Source organism: Macaca fascicularis, chromosome 1, assembly GCF_037993035.2.
Source record: "Macaca fascicularis isolate 582-1 chromosome 1, T2T-MFA8v1.1".
NCBI lineage: Eukaryota > Metazoa > Chordata > Mammalia > Primates > Cercopithecidae > Macaca > Macaca fascicularis.
The window spans coordinates 84,849,981-84,869,190 of NC_088375.1; the positions used below are offsets into that span (position 1 = coordinate 84,849,981).

Below are 19,210 nucleotides of genomic sequence, written 5' to 3' on the forward strand. Positions count from 1 at the left end.
AAAGAAATCTAGCTTAAGCCTCCATTTACCTGATTAGTGGGAAATTTAGTATCTCCTTCGTGGGGCTCCCCCAACTCCTTAATTTTGTTCAACCTAACGCTTTACACAGTCCAAAGAGGGAGCAGGGCCAGTCTGACTTTCACATGCAGCCAGAGGCCACTGGTCTCTCGTCAGTCTGGTGGACAACACGCATCCCCAGGTCTCTGTGGCTCCTCAGGGAGGACAGTATCACTCATGTCACTTTGAACTTGGTCATGAGTGTTCCTTCCCAGGATCCCGGGCCATTATCTCAGAGCTCTGCCCTTTAGTTAAATTCAGTTTCCCCATTTGCCAAGTCACTCGCTGTCCCAAGGACTTTGGATAAGAAGTAGTTTGGGATATCCATGTGGATGCAGAATTTATTTATTTATTTATTTATTTATTTATTTATTTAGAGACAGTGTCTCACTCTGGTGGAGTGCAGTGGTGTGATCCCAGCTCACTGTAACCTCTGCCTCCTGGGTTCAAGTGATTCTCCTGCCTCAGCCTCATGAGTAACTGGGACTACAAGAGCCCACCACCATGCCCAGCTGATTTTTGTATCTGTAGTAGAGACGGACTGGCTCATCTGGCCAGGCTGGTCTCAAACTCCTGACCTCAAGTGATCCTCCCACCTTGGCCTCCCAAAGTGCTGGGATTAGAGACGTGAACCACCGCGCCTGGCCCTGGATGCAGAATTCCTATCCTCTATTCCTCCCTGGAACCCACCGCACCCTAGAAGGCAGGGAGATTTTCCCTGTTGGCTGTCCCTCAACCCCCACCATGGGCTTCCCCCTTGTGCACCCTTTCCTCGTCACACACACCCCGCTGGGGTTCGTGGGGTGGAGGCATCCGTCTGAAATACTTGACATCTCTCTCATGGGTGCAAGGAAAGAAAATAAAACCCAAAGTTCAGACACCACTGGGACATTCTATTCTATTCGGATTTATAGGTCCACACCTCTTAGCCTCTTCCAGGATTGCTTATTTCACCCAAGGGAGCCAGGCCCTCCTGTGCTCTTTTATTAACAGTTCATATTAATATTTAACCTTCTTGGTCATTGGCAACATCTGTGTCCTTGGTCCGTCCTCACCTTGAAGTTGAAATTATTTTATTTGCAGCCACTTGGACCCTGCCTTGATGGCATTTCCTGGCCACGCAGGCTCTGAACTAAGTCTCACTGTCTGTTTTGGATGCACGATGACTCTCTTTCTGAGACAGAGTCTTGCTTTGTCACCTAGGCTGGAGTGCAGTGGCGCAATCTTGGCTCACTGCAACCTCTGCTTCTGGGTTCAAGTGATTCTTCTACCTCAGCCTCCCGAGTAGCTGGGACTACAGACACATGCCACCATGCCCGGCTAATTTTTGTATTTGTAGTAGAGATGGGGTTTCACCATATTGGTCAGGATGGTCTCGAACTCCTGACCTTGTGATCCGCCCACCTTGGCCTCCCAAAGTGCTGGGATTACAGGCATAAGCCACCATGCCCGGTCGGTGACTCTCTTTTCTAAACTCCCTTTCACAATTTCGCTGTCTTCACCCTGCTTTTGTATACTCAAAAGGAAGTGGGCAACAGATTGTCAGAATTAGGCTTGGCTCATGGTTTGCAGCTTCTCGCCTGTTTGCTGCTTCTCTAGTTTAAAAACTTGGGGTTCTAAATGTGGAAATTACTCCAAAACTTAGGTGAATTAGAAACAAGTATCCAGTGACTGTCTGAGGGAGAACAAAGTAAAATACATATTCAGCAACTAGGCAAGTAGGATGGCTTCCCCCACACAGTACAGCATTTAAGAACAGGAGAATGAATTATATGTTGTTTTGTTTTGTTTTTGAAACGGAGCCTCACTCACTCTGTCACCCAGGCTGGAGTACTGTGGCATGATCTTAGCTCACTGCAAACTCCACCTCTTGGGCTCAAGTGATTCTACTGCCTCAGCCTCCCGAGTAGCTAGGACTATAGGCATGTGCCACCATGCCTGGCTGATTTTTTGTATTTTTAGTAGAGACGGGGTTTTGCCATAATGGCCAGGCTGGTCTCAAATCCCTGACCTCAGATGATCTGCCTGCCTCGGCCTCCCAAAGTGCGAAGATTACAGGCGTGAGCCATGGTGTCTGGCCCTATAAGCTTTTTTTCAATTCAATGACTACTTGCCTAATTTTGAATGGCCAAAATAACCTTCCAGTTATTTTCCCTTAATGGAATCAACCTAGAATAGTTGCCTGGGGAGAGGGAGCTGGGGGGCAGTCATTGGAAAGAGACATGAAGGAACTTTTTGGAGGTATAAAATTGTTCTATATTTTGATTAAGGTGTTAGTTACAGGATATTTTCATTTGTATGAACCGTGGACCTTACATCTGTGCATTTTATCATATATAAATTATATCTCAATTTAAGCATAGAAAAATTAAACCAATGATTATGATATACTTTGCTAATGTCCATATGCTACAGTGTGTTGAAAAGAAAAATAATACCCTACTGAGAAGGTAGACATGTACTGCAAGCATAAGCTATGAAAACAGAAAAGCCGCAGACATTGTTAACGGACTGAGCTGGGATGTTTCCAGTTGTGGGGATTCTGAGCCTCTTTTGTCATGTGCTTAATCACTTCTAATTGTACAGTCAGCTAATTACAGTAATTAGTCTTGCCTTAGTTCAACAGAGTTGAACTAAGTCATTCTCTTAACAGGACTGGGTTGGATTTTCCTGCATCTAGCGACTTCCTCAGATTGTGGCCTGCAATGGTGCATTTCTGGGGCTCGAGAAATGATTTGTTTGTGCTGGGTTTTCACCACAGAGTGAGGGGTGAGGGATGTGACTAATCATGGAGCCAGTGAGTTATGCGTGTCAGGCCTCTGAGCACAGCAAGAACCCTTTGGGCTCTACACTGTCACCACTCTTGGCGTACTGACCCAGGCTTGGTTAGGTACAAGCCAATCACATTTTTTTTTTTTGAGACGGATTCTGGCTCTGTCACCCAGGCTGGAGTGCAGTGGCACGATCTTGGCTCACTGCAAGCTCTGCCTCCCAGGTTCATACCATTCTCCTGCCTCAGCCTCCCAAGTAGCTGGGACTACAGGCGCCTGCCACCACGCCTGGCTAATTTTTTGTATTTTTAGTAGACACGTGGTTTCACCGTGTTAGCCAGGAGGGTCTCGATCTCCTGACCTCGTGATCCGCCTGCCTCGGCCTCCCAAAGTGCTGAGATTACAGGCATGAGCCACAGTGCCCAGCTGTCAATCACATTTTGAAAACATACAGGATTATTCACTGCAGCACCGTTGCAATAGCAAAATAATAGAAACAGTCTGTAGGACAGGAGACTGGTTAAATAAATTATGGTTCATCCATATGATACTGAGAAAAAGAATGAGGATGCTCTCTATGTACTGATCTGGAAAGAGCTTCAAGCTATATTGTTACATGAAAAAAGCAGAACTGAGTGCATAATAAGGCCATTTGTATAAAATATAAAAGTATAGGTTTGTATTTGCTTGTTTATGTACAAAGAAACTGAAAAGAGAAAACAAACTTAACAACAGGGAAGATGTTTATTGGGGAGGGCAAGGAAATTGGGGGCATGAGGGTTGGGAAGTGGGTAGGAAAGGGATGGAATTAGGGAAGACTTCACTGCAAACCTTTATAAAATAGATGTTTAAATATTCAAATGAATGTATTATTACCTAATAAAAGATTGAAATCAATTAATTAAAATGTACAAGACTTTTTTTTTTTTTTTTTTGAGACAGAGCCTTGCTGTGTCGCCCAGGCAGTGGCATGATCTTGGCTCACTGCAAGCTCCGCCTCCCGGGTTCATGCCATTCTCCGGCTTCAGCCTCCTGAGTAGCTGGGACTACAGGTGCCCACCACCACACCCAGCTAATTTTTTTTTTTTTTTTAGTACTTTTAGTAGAGATGGGATTTTACCATGTTAGCCAGGATGGTCTTGATCTCCTGACCTTGTGATCCGCCCACCTCGGCCTCCCAAAGTGCTGGGATTACAGGTGTGAGTCACCATGCCTGGCCGAGTTTTTAAGAATAGAAAAAAGTTTTAGGGGGAGGAGAAGTCCAGTGATCATATAATCTAACATTTCCCAAATAGTGGTTTGTAAAGGTATAATGAGAAATGTGTGTATTTAAAGCAATAGTGGGTGGGCCTGGTGGCTCACGCCTATACTTGGGGCAGCAGAAGCAGGCAGATCACTTGATCCCAGGAGTTTGAGACCAGCAAGGGCAACATAGTGAGACTCTGTCTTGACAAAAATATTAAAATAAAAAATAAAATAGTTGAGCATGGTAGTGCTTGACGGTAGTCCCAGCTATTCAGGAGGCTGAGGTGGGAGGATCACTTGAGCCCAGTAGGTTCAGGCTGTACTGAGCCATGGCTGTCCCACTGCACTCTATCCAGCCTGGGTGACAGTGAGACCCTGTCTCAAAATAAAATATAACAAAGCAGTAGCGGAATCTGTTTTGACTCCTACTTTCTTATATTTAATTCATAATTTTTTCTTTTTGAGACGGAGTTTCGCTCTTGCTGACTAGGTTGGAGTGCAATGGTGCAATCTGGGCTCACTGCAATCTCCACCTCCTGGGTTCAAGCGATTCTCCTTCCTCTGCCTCCCAAGTAGCTGAATTAGCTAGGATTTCAGGCATGCACCACCATGCCTGGCTAATTTTGTATTTTTAGTAGAGACGGGGTTTCACCATTTTGGTCAGGCAGGTCTTGAACTCCTGACTTCAGGTGATCCACCTGCCTTGGCCTCCCAAAGTGCTCAGATTACAGGCATGAGCCACTGTGCCCGGCCCATAGAAGAATTTTTAAGCAACTGTTTTCCCATTATGACAAAACTCTCTGAGAGTCCCTGGGGTGTGGAGTGGACACAGTAGACAGCCATGAAGAGCAGGTGTCCAGGCTATGACTCAGTTGCTTAGGCATCTTTCTGCTTGAAAACACCTCCTCTTGGCCAGGCATGGTGGCTCATGCCTGTAATCCCAGCACTTTGGGAGGCCAAGGTGCGCGGATCACGAGGTCAGGAGATTGAGACCATCCTCACTAACACAGTGAAACCCTGTCTCTACCAAAAATACAAAAAATTAGCCGGGTGTGGTGGCGGGCACCTGTAGTCCCAGCTACTCTGGAAGCTGAGGCAGGAGAATGGCATGAACCCGGAAGGCAGAGCTTGCAGTGAGCTGAGATCGCGCCACTGCACTTCAGCCTGGGCGACAAGCGAGACTCTGTCTCAAAAAAAAAAAAAAAAAAAAAAAGAAAGAAAATACCTCTTCTTGTGCTTGTACAGTTAAAATTTGTTTATTTTTTATTTCTTTTGAGATGGATTCTCCCTCTGTAGCCCAGGCTGGAGTGCAGTGGTGCAATCTCAGCTAACTGTAACCTCTGCCTCCCAGGTTCAAGTGATTCTCCTGCCTCAGCCTCTGGAGTAGCTGGGATTACAGGTATGCACCACCACGCCCAGATCATTTTTTTTTATTTTTAGTAGAGACGGGGTTTCACCATGTTGGCCAGGCTGGTCTTGAACTCCTGACCTCAGGTGACCCACCCGCCTCAGCCTCCCAAAGTACTGGGATTACAGGCGTCAGCCACTGTGCCCGGCCTGTTTTTATTAACCATGTTTAATTAATACCCCAAATGGCCCAGGAATGAAAAAGAATCTTGCTGTTGAAGACAGCTAGGTAATGTGGAGCATGAAAATTATTATTCTACAAATATGCCTCAGGACTTTTTCTGCAGATCTGAAAACTGTGATTAATCAACTTCTCATATAGAGAATTCAGCTCTTCCACTTTAGAATCTAGTGTTAATGAGAAAATGTTGCAGCCAGTGTATAAAATGATTTTCCAGGTATTATAAAGAAAGACTATATTTGATGTGTCATTTATAAATGAAGGATGAAATCATTAAAGTTAACTAGTTGATTTTGGGTGTGCAAAATGTGAGAATTTCATATACTTATTATCTGTGGAGCAGTAACATCATGATGACTTTACAAATTAGGAAAGTCACTAAACAAAGAACAACAACTATAACAAGGAGCAGTAACTACAAACCCTCGGGAGGGAGGAGAATCCGATTTCCAGAGATGCTACATTATATTATTTAAAATGTCCAGTTTTCAACAAAAAGCACGAGACATGCAAAGATACAAGAAAGTATGGCCCATGCACAGGGGAAAATGCAATCAATAGGAATATAGATAATGTCTCCACCATTGGACTTATTAGACAAAGACTTTAAGTCAGCTACTTTAAATATATTCAAAGAAATAAATGAAACCATGTCTAAAGAACAAAATAAAAGTATAAATTTTTTTTCTCACAAAATAGGGAATATCAATAAAAACAAATTACTTTTAAGATCATCAAACAGATGTTCTGGAGTTGAAAAATATAATAACTGAAATGAAAAATCTAGTGGGGGCTCAACAGCACATTAGAGCAGGCTGGAGAAAGAATAAGCAAAATTGAAAATGGGACAATTGAGATTATCCAATTTGAGGAACAGAAAAAAAAGAATGAAGGGAATAAACAAACAGAGCCTCAAAAATCTGTGGGTTCCATCAAGCATACAAACATACTTATAATGGGAGTCCCAGAAGGAGAGGAGAGAAAAAGGACATAAAGAATATTTGAAGAAGTAGAAGAGAACTTCCAATTTTGATAAAAAGTATAAATAGGCATGCTTTTTATTTTGATAAAAAGCATGTCCAAGAAGCACACTGAACTTCAAATAGGATAAACTCAGAGAGATTCACACCTAGACACATGATAATCAAACTGTTGAAAACCAAAGGCAAAGAGAGAGTCTTGAAATTAGCAGAACACAAATAAAAAAACCAACTTACCCTGTATTAGGATTCTCAATAAGATTAACATCTGATCTCTGGAGGCCAAGAAGGCTGTGGTATGACATAAAATGCTACCGAAAAAAAACCAACACAAACAAACAAACAAAAAACACGCCTTAATTAAGCTTTCTATATCCAGCAAAACTATCCCTCAGAAATAAAGGAGAAATCAAGGCATTCTGAGATAAACAAAAACTGAAGAAATTCATCACTTAGCAAATCTTCCCTGTAAGAAATAAAAGGTGCTCTTCAGGCTGAAAGGACTTGAGGCATTAAGTCAAATTCACATGAAATGAAGAATACTGGTAAAGGAAATTACATAGGTAAATATAAAAGGCAGCATAAATATGCAATAATTATAAATGTGTGGTTATGGGCATATAATGGATAAAAATGTAATCTGTATGACAATAACAGCACAAAGGAGGGGAGAATGGAGCTCTATAGGAGCAAAGCTTTTGTATATTATTGCAATTAAGTTACCATTAATTCAAACTAGAATGTTATAAGACGTTCATTATAATCCCCAGAGCAACCCATAAGAAAGAGGGAGGGAGTGATCAACTGTGTCAAATGCAGCTGATAGTTTAAGATGAGATCCGAGAATGACCATTTGATTTGGCAACAGAAAGGTCACTGATGAACAGTTTTAGGGGAATGGTGGGGACAGGTGTCAAACCTGACTAGATTGCTGTAGGTAGAATAGGATAAAAGGAAGTGGAGATAATGAATATGGATAATTCTTCCAAGAATTTTGCTGAAAATGAGAGCAGAGAAATGAGAATGGAGGTGAGCCCAGGAGATTTTTTAATGGATTTGTATGCTGATGGGAATGCCGCAGAGTGGGAAAAACTGTCTCCTCTGTCACTGTTGTTAAGGGAGAAGTTTGAAGATCAGAGGAAAGTTATTGGAGTATCATACTTTTCACCCTAAAGTCCCAGGCACAGGAATCTTTGATTATTGGGAAAATACACACACACACACATTTGTTTGAGTGTGTTTATATTACATAATACTGTACTCACAGATACATTTTTAAAAAATGTCTTAACTAAGATGTCAGTATATGATCATTAACTAATACTTTCAGGCATAACAGACAATCAGAGTGAGGTACCCCATGAATGAAATCTGTTTCAAATGTTTTCTTGATAATTTTGAATTTTATTCAAAATTTGAAAGGCTGTATTATTAGCTACAGTTAGATCTGTCCTTGACCTTGCCTTGTAGTGAGGTTAACAAGAATAGTAATGACTGTTATTCACTGTTTTCTTCTTGTTCACCCTGCCCACATTATTAGTGTTATCTTCAGGCTGGGCTTTCTTTGCAGACACCTTGTTTAAAAAAACTTTTTATTATAGAGAATTGCAAACATATGTAGGTAATAATATAATGAACCCCAGTAGACTCATCATTCATCTTCCACTATTATCAACTTGTTACCTACAAAGCTGGTCCCCCACAAAATGGAGTCTTTCCCTCTTTGGTGTCCCAAAGCCAGTTTGGAAAAACAAAAGCAAGTGTCAAGTAGTGCAGGCTTTATTGGATGGCCACGGAATTGAGAATAAGGAGCTTGGTTCACGAATTAACTTCTCAGCTTGTGAAAGTCAGGAAGTCACAAATATAGGGCCTCTTTAATGAAGGGGTTAGGCACTAAAAGCTAGGGGATAAATATTCATGTCTTTTTGGGAATGGACAGAGAACTTCTCAAAACTAGAGTGTTACCTTCCTTTTTTTTTGTCCTTTTATGGTTTCTTCCAGTCATTGTCACGGTGATTATCAACTGTCATGATGCTGGTGGGAAAGTCATTTAGCATGGAAATTAGATTATAATGAAGTTAGAAGTTCTTCAGAGGTCAAGTGAGCTGCCATCTTGGATCTCACCAGTGTTTGGTCATGTGGGGCACCTTCTGACCACAGGTATCCTGTTTCCTAAAGGTAAGCCAGGGTAGAAATTCACCTGTCACATAGGCATGTAATGTAAAGAAACCCATGGCCTGTTCACTTCCCCTGTCCTGTAATATTTTGAAGATAATCCCATATATAATATTATTTCATCTGATAATGTGTATCTCTGAAACACAACGACTCTTTTAAAAAAATCTAACTACAATCCCATTATCACACCTGAAAAATACTTTGCAGGGAAAATCTTTGCACTAAAAGCCAGGTCAAGAAAGAAAGAAATGTGTCTTTAGTATAGTAAAGCTGAGGTCATTATTTAACAGGGAGTAAGGTCAAAGTTGTATTAATTGGAGGAAGATCCTGTCTTTGCATAGACTAGCTGGAGGTCATTTCTCTAGTAAATCAGACTGGCAGTCCTTGAAGAAAAACTAATGTTTGTGGTGGTGGGTTACGCTTGTTTTCAAGGTATTTTAGGAGAGAAGCTGGCCTTGGCATTGCTGGTGGAGTGGGACTGAGGTAGCATGGAAGCGGCCAATTCCTGCCCCACGTTTGTGAAACTAAAGCACCACATCCTCTCCCCACTTACCAGAAGCAGGAGTTGATGACAATCACATTCTCATCCAGCTCAAATCTGATGGGGTAGAGTTCGCAAGATTCAGGAAGTTATGAACCAGGAACTCTCTTATTCCATGGACTGTGGTCTGGATCACTAGGCTGGGAGGGCTTGGAGGAAGCAGGCAGGGAACAGCAGAACTGTGTAAGGGAACAGTTACTGTAGGAGGAAGCAACTGCCACCCTTGAAAGGCCTTGAGGCTTGGTCTTTTTCTCCTGTGTGGGAAAATGGAGCCAGCTGACCTAATCAAGGCAAGTTGTCAACTGTTTGGGGCAGTTACTTGAAACTTTAGTCAAAATAACTCTTTAATTGTCCTTTAACATTTACTTTGTATTTAGTGTGGTGAAGATGGGGGAGGCAGAACTTGGACTGTGGGGAGGGCATGTGAAGGTCTGTGCAGAGAGGAGCACCCACCAGCCGACCAGTGTCCAGCCACAGAGGCCACAAGGCACAGTCTCCATTCTCCTTGGAAGAAAGCCCTCTCCTACCCCTGGGAAGAACGGAGCCTGACATAGAGCTTGTGTTCACCCATATGACACACACTTAGAATTCTGTTCTTGGGGACTCAGGCAGATCTCTGGGAAGCCAAGCTCCAAGTGGTCAACGGGGGGCTGTGAAGTTAGGTTCTGGATTTCAGTATAATAAAGCAGCCTCCATCCCCAATTTTAGGCATCAACATAGAACAGCTAACTTTAAATTTTTCCAAGGGAAAATATAAAACAAACGACTTTCAATTAAGTTAAATGTCAATACTTGTGAAACAAAAAGTACCTGTATCAGTTTAGAAATTTATGTTATGAAGGTGAAGGACTTGCGCCCAGGAGACAGGTCTGTGCCTTTCTCCAAAGATTATTTTGAGGGCTTCAATATTTAAAAGGGAAAAGCAGGCTGGAGAGGAAAGATGGAGGGTATGTTCACATTACTGAATCCACATGTTGCGATAAAGGGAGCAGGTAGGGCAACAATTACGTATTTGTCTAGCGCTCAGTAAATCGGCACTTTACACAAGATAAGGTGAATACAGAGTGGAGATACTTCACCTTTAATCTGTAGCTATCTGCTTAGGAACAAAAGGAAAGGCAGTTGCTTGCATGACTCAGCTTTCAGCTTAATTTTTTTCCTTTTGGCAGAGTGAATTTTCGTTTCACAATACCCCCCCCCCCCAAAAAAAAAAAAAGCGGGGGGAGGCTCAGATTAAGGAACAATCCTTTGGCTTGAGTATTTCATTTTATGAGAAACTCACTAAGTTGTTATTTCTCTCTTTTCCACAAGAACGACTAACAGCTGCAGACCAGTGTTTGAGGTCACCTCAGTGGAAATTGTCGAGCCGACTTTGGCTCACACGTTCCTCTTCTCGTTAGGGAGGGAGTGACGGGGCAAATCTGCGTGCTGGTGGTGGCGGTGCCTCCCAGGGTTGCTCGGCTGGGCCGCCGAGGGCTAGACCCGAGCTCTATCCCGTGTGGGCCGCGCGTCCCCCAAAACTCCGGCCGTCAGCGACTGCGGACACCTGCACGCCGACAAGACTGGCGGGCGGACAGCGACTCGGGTGAGGGTCCTATCTCTCTACCCTAGGGGCGCGGGTGGCAGAGGCTTCCTGTTTTGAGGATGGCGCCACACAAAACAAGCAACCTTAGCCTGAAGGGCCCCGACGCCGGAGGTGGAAGTGCACGACCTTGCCCGCCGCGCTTCCCTTCCTCGGAGTGCTTTTTGTGGGCCCTGGGAAAGGGGCTCTTGCTACATAGAGAGGAGCAAAGAACAGGCCTCGCCCGGTCCTTAAAGCGGCGGCACCCTCCACGGCCCACAGTCGCGTCTGTTCGGTCCACAGCCTCCCTTCCCACGCCCGCGCGGAGGCCCAGCAAGCACCAATCTGAAGGAACACAGGGAACCTTTGCGGCCGCGCACATTGCATCGCAGTGAAAAAGGCGCCCGTTCTCAAGGCGCCCGTTCTCAAGGCGCATGCGCGCAGGCCACCAACTCCAAAGCCAGGCCTCCAGCCCGCGTTTGCTAGAGGGAAAGGTAGCATGGAGGTGGGGAAAAGGAGAACGGGAGGGCCCTGTCTCCTAGGGTAGCCTCCCATTGGCTCCTCTTGCTCCGCCCTCGGTCGCGATTGGCTATGGGCTGGGAGCACGGGCCGAGCACGCTCTCACGCGCATAGCGGCATTCGGCAGGCGGCCGGCGGCCGGCGGCGCAGCCAATGGGAGCGGTCCGCGGGGCGGGGCTTGGGCGCTGGGCCTCCCTGGAAGCTGGCGAGTTGGTAAACAGATCCGGAGCGCGTGCCGGGCGTCAGCGCGGTGGCGAGCGCGCGGAGGCGGGCGCAGAGGGGGCTAGAAGGTGACCGCGGATCCCATCTTCCTGCAGCCGGGTAAGGCTGCCACCCGCCGGCCCGCCGAGTGCCCGGGCGCCGTCTGGCTGCGGCCAGAGCTGGGTTCAACACCCACCTGAGCCCTTCTTGCATTTTCTTCATGTGACAGTGCAGCTTCCCCGCGAATTTCGCTAGCCGCGAGCTTCAGGTCGGGACGCAGAGGGGGCGCCTCAGGTGCAGGGTGGGTCCTCTGCAGTCGTCTCACGTCCCTGGGTCCACCTCAGCCCCTCGGTCCTGCGTCGGGGAGGAGACGAGGGCCACGTGCAGAGCTTTGGGTCCCTGGAACACGCCCGCTGCCTGCCCGACCGTCTTCCGGCTGCCGATCGCCCGTTGCCGGTGCCCTTTGGTCGCCAATACAGCTTTCCTGCTTCGCTTTCTAATAATGTCGTTCTTCACTCCCAGACCCCCTTGCTCTAAGTGTCTGGGGCTCTAGGCTCGTTGCCCCTGGCTGCAGGTTTGGGTCAGAACTTTGACTTCCTTGGCTGGAGCCAACTGTTGGGCTTCACAGGTGGGAATTTTGGGTGAACTTGGGACAGGGGATCCTTTTTGATCCTTTCTTCCTTTCGCTTTTCTTTGGCCTTTCTTCTTCTCCAAACACGGGGGATCTTGTGAGTAAGGTTTGGGCTTACTCCCCTAAACTCGGAGCCTTTCCGAGGCTCATTCTCACCCATTGCACAGAGGTAACAGCCCCTCTGCCAAACCCTCCTTGGGCGATGGGGAATGCTGCAGGGGCAGGTTTGGGTGTTGGGACTCCCCGTTTGGGTGAGAGATGTCAGCTTCCTGAAGGGTGAGAGGCTTTTGTGCAGAGTCTTCCAGCCTGAGTTGGGCCTGCAGCCTGTTGAAAAACTTGTGCACGTTCACTTGGGCCTTGGATCTACGTGACAGGACTGAGTAGCTGGTCATGCCAGGCCTACCGGATTGCCAAAGGATTTGAACATTCATTGATGCCAGCTTGCTAGTTGTCACGCTGTGGATGGGTGGGTCGTCCTGGCAGGAGGGCTCTTGGGAGGCTCTTCTTTTGGAGGAAGGCCTTTCTCCTGAGGAGAGACAAAAGGGGAGCTACAGGAGCAGCATCTTTAAGAATCAGGCTGCGGGGTGCGGTGGCCCATGCCTGTAATCTCAGCACTTTGGGAGGCCAAGGCGGGTGGATCACCTTAGGTCAGGAGTTCGAGACCAGCCTGGCAAAAATGGCAAAACCTCATCTCTACTAAAAACAAACAAACAAACAAACAAACAAACAAACAAAAATTAGGCGGATGTGGTGGCGGGCACCTATAATCCCAACTACTCAGGAGGCTGAGGTGGGAGAATTGCTTGAACCTGGGAGGCAGAGGTTGCAGTGAGCCAAGATGGCGCCAGTGCACTCCCCACTGGGCGACAGAGCGAGACTCAATCGCAAAAAAAAAAAAAAAAAAAAAGACTCAGGCAATGGCTTTGAATGTTTTGTTCAGCCTTGCAAATGGTGCGGACTATGCAGAATCATGATTTGGGGCCTAATGTTGGGCAGCTAGCTCAAAGGAAAAGTGAACCAGGCAGTCTGGGCACCTCCCTCAGAGCCAGTGTGTTATCTAAGATAAAGTTTTTCAACCTGTGGACTAATGACATTTTGGACTCATAATTCTTTGTTGGCGGGGGGCCTGGCCTATGCATTGTAGGATGTGTAGCAGTATCCCTGGCTTCTGTCTACTAGACTAGCACCACTCCCTACCCCTTCTAGCCATTGTGACCATCAGAAATGTTTCCAGACATTGCCACATGTCCTCTGGAGGGCAAAATCTCCCTTGGTTGAGAACCACTGAGGTAAGACTCTAAAAAGAGTTGTCCTATGCTGCCAGAGGCCCCTCTGGGACCTGCCCGTGAGTAGGTGAGAGGTTTAGGCAAAGGGTAGTGTTGTGCCTCCTACCCTAACCCAGTGGTAAAAGCCATGTAGATTGGGCTACCTGTGCACCTAGCAGGGCAGAGGCAAAACCTGCAAGCAGAAAAGAGGTAGACACCCATGGGCATGTACTGTGCCTGCTAGATGTGTGGCAGTGACTGCCTGGGTTCGGGGTGCTGGAGAATTGGAAGACTGGTAGCTTCTTGGCTACAGGCAACAAAGGGCACCCAAAAGATCCCCTAACTGACCAAGGAGTGTTACGGGAAAATACCGATACATCCCCACAGGATCAATTAACAGCAAGAAAGAGAAACTCATTTCTCTTGCAAGACTAGGGGATTTGCACATGAGTAACTGTGGGCCAGTTTTACAATAGGAAACATACTTAAGCTGAGTGCTGGCACAAAGGCTAACTCAGCTATCCACAAGTGATTCTTCAAGGAGATGCTTTATTCATCCTCACTTTTTGCTCAGACATCTCTGTGTCTTGTGATGTGGAAGGGACCAGGCCTTCATCTGCAGGGAGTAAGTGGCAGGGTGCATTTCAAACATATGTATTTTTACATATACCATCTGAGGGTGCAGTGTGGACATGGGTATAATAATCTGTGGAGTTCTTTTGTAGTTATTTGAAGCATCAGTGTCAAAGTCAGTGAGCCTTTTATTTTTCTTTTCTCCTTGGGTCAGCCTGCTCATCAAAGAGACATTTTTATGTGTGTATGGAGAAGGATGCTTTACTTCTGAGTGTAAATTTTGCCTTCAGTGTAATCCAGAATTTATGCCCCAAATTTCTAAGTCCCAAACCGATAGGCATGCAGAAAAGCTGAAAAACAGGGATTTCTTGCACAGGGCAAGGAAAACCATCCTAAGCCTATTCAATGAGTTTCTCTTTCTTGTTGTTAATTGATCCTGTGGGGATATATCAGGATTTTCCCGTAACACTCCTTGGTCAGTTAAGGGATCTTTTGGGTGCCCTTTGTTGCTTATAGAAAACGATCAGGAAGGAAGGTCACGTCTCCTTTCTCAAAGAGAAGTTTAAAGAAGGCTATTATTGGGAAGCTGAAAACTTGGCAGGATAATTTTCCAGTAAGAACCATGGACACTGAGTCATTATCTTTGTCCGTTGAAACAAGAGCTGTGTGCAAAATTAGACAGGAATATTTAGACAGAGAGTTGTCTTGATTTGACAGTGGCATCTGGAGATACTTCTGTCATTCCTGTTAAGCAACAGCCAGGAACTCGGGAGAGCCAGTGGAAAGGAAGGCTGGTGGGAGTGAGGGAGTTTGAGGGTCCTGCTCTTTCTGGAGTTGCACATGTGGAGGGGTGGGAGTCCACGGAGGTGGTTTGTGAGAAGGACCTCAAGGGGAGATAGAACCGAAGGCATGGATTCAAAGAAATTTATGCAGGTGAAATTTCTAGACTGACTAACTGGCTGGATATATGGCTGAGATTTCTAAGCGGGGGGAGGAGCTGGATGATGGAGGAAGAGCTGGTTTGGGAGAAGGTGGTCATCTTAGTTTTAGACATGATGGGAGCCTATGGGACTTTTTTCCATCCTGTTTGATTAAGGTATAATTTGCATACAGTAAATTCATCCTTCTTAGTGTACAGTTCTATACAGTTTGACAAACACAGTCACATAACCCCACCACAATCAAGGTATAGAACAATTTCATCACCCTCCGAAATTTCCCTGCGCCTCTTCCCAGTTGCCTGTGGGTCTTTGAAGCGGTGATGTGGTATGTGTGTGTGTAACTTGGTTTGTTCTGGAAATGGGTTCGGTGGTTGAGAGGCCCTGCCTGGCCTGAGGGTGGCGAGGCATCAGTGCAGAGCCTGTGGAGGAGCTCTGGCCGCCCAGGAGCCAGTGCAGATGGCAGGGAGGCTGGGGTGTCAAGGACCAGCCTGGGAACTCCCAGGCCTTGGAGTAGATGGAGGAAGAGGAGCTGGGGGAGGAAGCTGAGGAGGTGAGGCCAGAGAGAAGGGAGGAGGGAGGGCTTCTGGGAAGAGTGTGGGGCCAGCAGGAAACACTGTGGGGCAGGGAGTGGCTGAGGAGACCCACTGGCTTGAGCCCTCAGGTGTCACAGAGGGGCAGCTTGGGGTTGGGGCCAGACAGTGTGTGCTGAGGGAGCAGGGAAGATGGCAAGTGCACTCCATCCTTGGGAGATGGTGGCCACGTCCAGAGGGTGGAGGAGAAGCAGAGCCTATAGTAGGCTTGTGGACTTGAGGGGAGGGCTTTTATGAAAGGAGATTGAAGGCAAAAGAAAAAAATAGGTCAGGGGCAAGGTCCTGTTGCGGGAAGGAGGAGGGATGGTCAGTGTGGGAGGAGATGGAACAGAGGCAGGGGAAGGGTCTGAGAGGTGTGACCAAGAATGTGCGGTCACTCCTATCTGGTTGCCCCCATTTCTGGAGTAACAAAGGTCCGCTAGAGAGGGGTCGAGGCCTTCTGTTTAATGTGAGAGAGCCAGGGGTGGGGGCTTGAAGAGCCTTAGGTACCTTGGCATCCTTTGAGAGGCTGGTTGTGCCCTGTGAGAGAGAGAGAGTGAGTGTGTGTGTGTGTGTGTGTGTGTGTGTGTATAGAAGGCAGGCAGGAAGCTGTTTCCGGTTCATATGGAAAAGCCCAGTCCCTTACCTCTCCCTACCTGTGCACCATCCATTGGAGTTTTCCATTTCCCAGAGGTGTGTTTCCTGAGAGAGAGAGAGAGGCTGTAGCGCCCCTCTCTGCCTTTGTGAAGACAGCAGGGTTGGTCTGCCTGTCACCTCTCACTGTTTCATAGAGTCTCCGGAAGGATCAGTATCTGTGTTGTTTTGAGCATTACTCTTTCTAGACCCCGTTACATCCCAGCTTTCAAAACAGCCCTGTGCGTGCTCTCCTTGCTGACCTTCTGTGCTCCAGGGATGCATGGCCCTTTCCTAATCTCTGGGAAGTAGGCCTCGTCCATGTCAGTCATGTCACTTACACATGAGGAAATGGGAAAACGTAGGCCCCAAGAGGAGAAGCGGTGTGCCTGAGGTCACCTGTGCTTGGTGGCCTACTGTTGGTCCTCCCCCTCAGCCCTCATCACAATATACGTGGTGTCATCTGGGAACTGGAGGACCTGGTGGTAAGTCCCTGCTGTCCGCAGGGCTGGATGAGAAGTCCTGGGGACAGTCCACATGAAAAGAAATGTTAAAGTTCAAGCTCAGAGCCTGGGCCCCAGCCCAGTGTTTGTTCTGTGCTTGGCACATTTTTCGTTTGGCACTGATACTGGCTCAGAGGAGGGTAAAAGTAAAAGTCGATTGCCCGGTAAGCTGAAGGTGGTTACTGTTTGACAGGTGCTTGAGCAAACATCTCTAATCTTCCCGAGATTGAAAAAATGCTTGTGGCTCTTGCTCCCTAAGGTGTTTACAGCCAGCATGTGGTCAAGGGTTGGACATTGTGCTGCCGCCAGGCCTGTAGTAGCTCCTGTTTACGCCTGCTTGGCTCTCATGGTTCATGGGCTAGGGCTGATTGGCCTGCTTCGGAACAGTTGCTTGCTGGGTTCAGCCCCTCCTCTTTTCCCTCGGTCTTAGACAGGTGCGGGGGTGAAGCAGAGGAAGCAGTAGCAATGACTGTGTCCCCTGCTCCCTTCCTGGGTCTGTGTACCCACCATAAGCGGGATTATGAAGCTGGCTTAAAAACTCATCTGGCTTTGCTCCTATAAAAGTCACTTTTTGACCAGGGGGGTACTGCTGCCATTTCTGTGGCTTTGTATATTTGGGGGTTCAGGTTCCTCTGGTGCTCAGCCTCCTCTCTTCAGTCCTGGGCTGTAGATGAGGGAGCTCAGGAAGCCACGGAGCCTGGGTGCCTGGGCCCTGCCTCACTGACTCATAATGGTAATAAACTCATGGTGTGTGTGGGGACAGTGCCAGACCCTGTGGGGGATACAGAACTGGGGAAGAGAGGGCCCCTCCCTCCGGAGCTTACTGTGCAGTAAGGGAAATGGGACAGGCACACACAGAATCATACAGGGCATGGCAAGGTGACCTTAGGCCATTAAGAGATGAGGGAGTTTAGATGAAAGGAGATGACTTGCCTATAGGGGGTTTACCAGTCCAGCAGGTGGCTAAGATTCCAGCAGGTGGCTAAGATTCCAGCAGGGTGGCTAAGACTCCAGCAGGTGGCTAAGATTCCAGCAGGGGAAATGATATTCCACGGGGAGGAGGGAGCAGGCCGTGGAAGTTGGAAAACCTGTGTGGGTGTTGGGCAGGGCCAGGGGTCCATTCTGGCTGAAGCGTTGGGGCACAGAGGCAGCTGGCAAGAGGTATTGCTGCAGAGGTGTCTGGGGCTCCACAGTAAAGGGCCTTGCTGGCCAGGCCAGGGAGAGTGGAGATCAACAAGGAGACGGCCACCTCTCCTGGGCCTGTGGTCCCCTCGCCCCCTGCTGAGCCTCTTCTCATTTCTCGTTGCGTGTGTAGTTGTTGTCTGTCTAGGGTTGCCCCTTGTCTGGGTTAACTGGGTGATTTTAAAAGCTATAGAGGTTTTGCATACACATGTAGTGCCTGAGGGTTGCATGTGACCTCAGGGCAGAACTTGTTTATTTAACCTCCATACCAGTGATGTGCGCATGTCCACACCTGGCCTGTGTGTGGCATTTGGAGGTGATGCTAGTAAAGGTTGGTGCTGGTGTTGAGTGGCAAGACTAAGGGCCACATGCCCAATGGCTCCTCCTAGCTCTTGCACACCCAGAGGCAGTCTTCAGTGTGGGGTGTCTGCCTCTTTCCACTATGTTTAAGATCAAACTGGCTCTGGAACCAAGCTTTGCCTCTAGTGGGTGGGATCACTGGTCCTGAGAATTGTGATACCCTCAGTCCTGGCAGCTGACGAACTTTCCAGAGCAGGGAGTTTGGCCAGATGGCCTCTGAGAGCCCAGCTGGTCCCAGGATTTTTGTGACTCAATTTTCTGTAACCAGGAAGACACATTTCAGGATGTAAACCTTACTTATGTCTCATGTTGAGTGACTATCGATTTAGCAAAAAAGGAGTTATTGATTCGGGGCAGTGTTCTTCTCTGCTGTCTTTCAGCTTCCTAGGCAGTAAGAAGAAAGGACTGGAGCCTGAGTCAGACGGGAGTGGAAGGGTCCAGCATCCCACAGCTTTGGCTCTTAGGAGATTGCTCAGCCTTGATGAACTTTAATTATCCCGTCGGTGAGTGGGAATAATACCTCACCAGGTCGTTGTAAGAATTAGAGTTAATATAAAGTGACAGGCAGACAGAAGGGGAATAATAAATGGTAGCTGTTCTTGTTATTATTCCTATTTCATTTAGATATTAAAGCTGAAGTAAAAGTATTTTGAAAGATTAAGAATATAAAACCCAGGCCAGACACGGTGGCTCACACCTATAATCCCAGCACTTTGGGAGGTCAAGGTGGGCAGATCATTTGAGGTCAGGGATTCAAGACCAGCCTGAGCAACATGGTGAAACCCTGTCTCTATTAAAAATACAAACAAATTAGCTGGGTGTGGTGGCACCCACCTGTAGTCCCAGCTACTCAGGAGAATCAACTGTGCCTGGGGAGGTTGAGGCTGCAGTGAGCTGTGGTCATGCCACTGA

At 47.1% G+C, this 19,210-nt stretch overlaps 1 protein-coding gene and 1 long non-coding RNA gene across 11 annotated transcripts in view; one reads left to right on the forward strand and one right to left on the reverse strand.

The window, feature by feature from the left end:
• Positions 1-7,866: 7,866 nt before the first annotated feature.
• On the reverse strand, positions 7,867-11,323 carry LOC135970293 (uncharacterized). The gene is made up of 2 exons (XR_010585992.2): positions 9,373-11,323; positions 7,867-8,813 (listed from the first exon to the last, which is right to left on the reverse strand). It is a non-coding gene; the product is annotated as an uncharacterized lncRNA (long non-coding RNA).
• The window catches only part of COQ8A (coenzyme Q8A), a 45,587-nt gene continuing 37,025 nt past the window's right edge, over positions 10,649-19,210 (forward strand). For 5 of the 10 annotated variants that reach the window (XM_005541023.4, XM_074037914.1, XM_045397963.2 and 2 more), the window contains exon 1: positions 11,656-11,761. The gene's annotated coding sequence lies outside the window, so the exon portion shown is untranslated. Of the gene's footprint in view, positions 10,946-11,655; positions 11,910-18,675; positions 18,802-19,210 lie in introns of those variants that run through there. The other 5 variants (XM_015450718.3, XM_074037924.1, XM_005541024.5 and 2 more) reach the window with 3 other exon arrangements.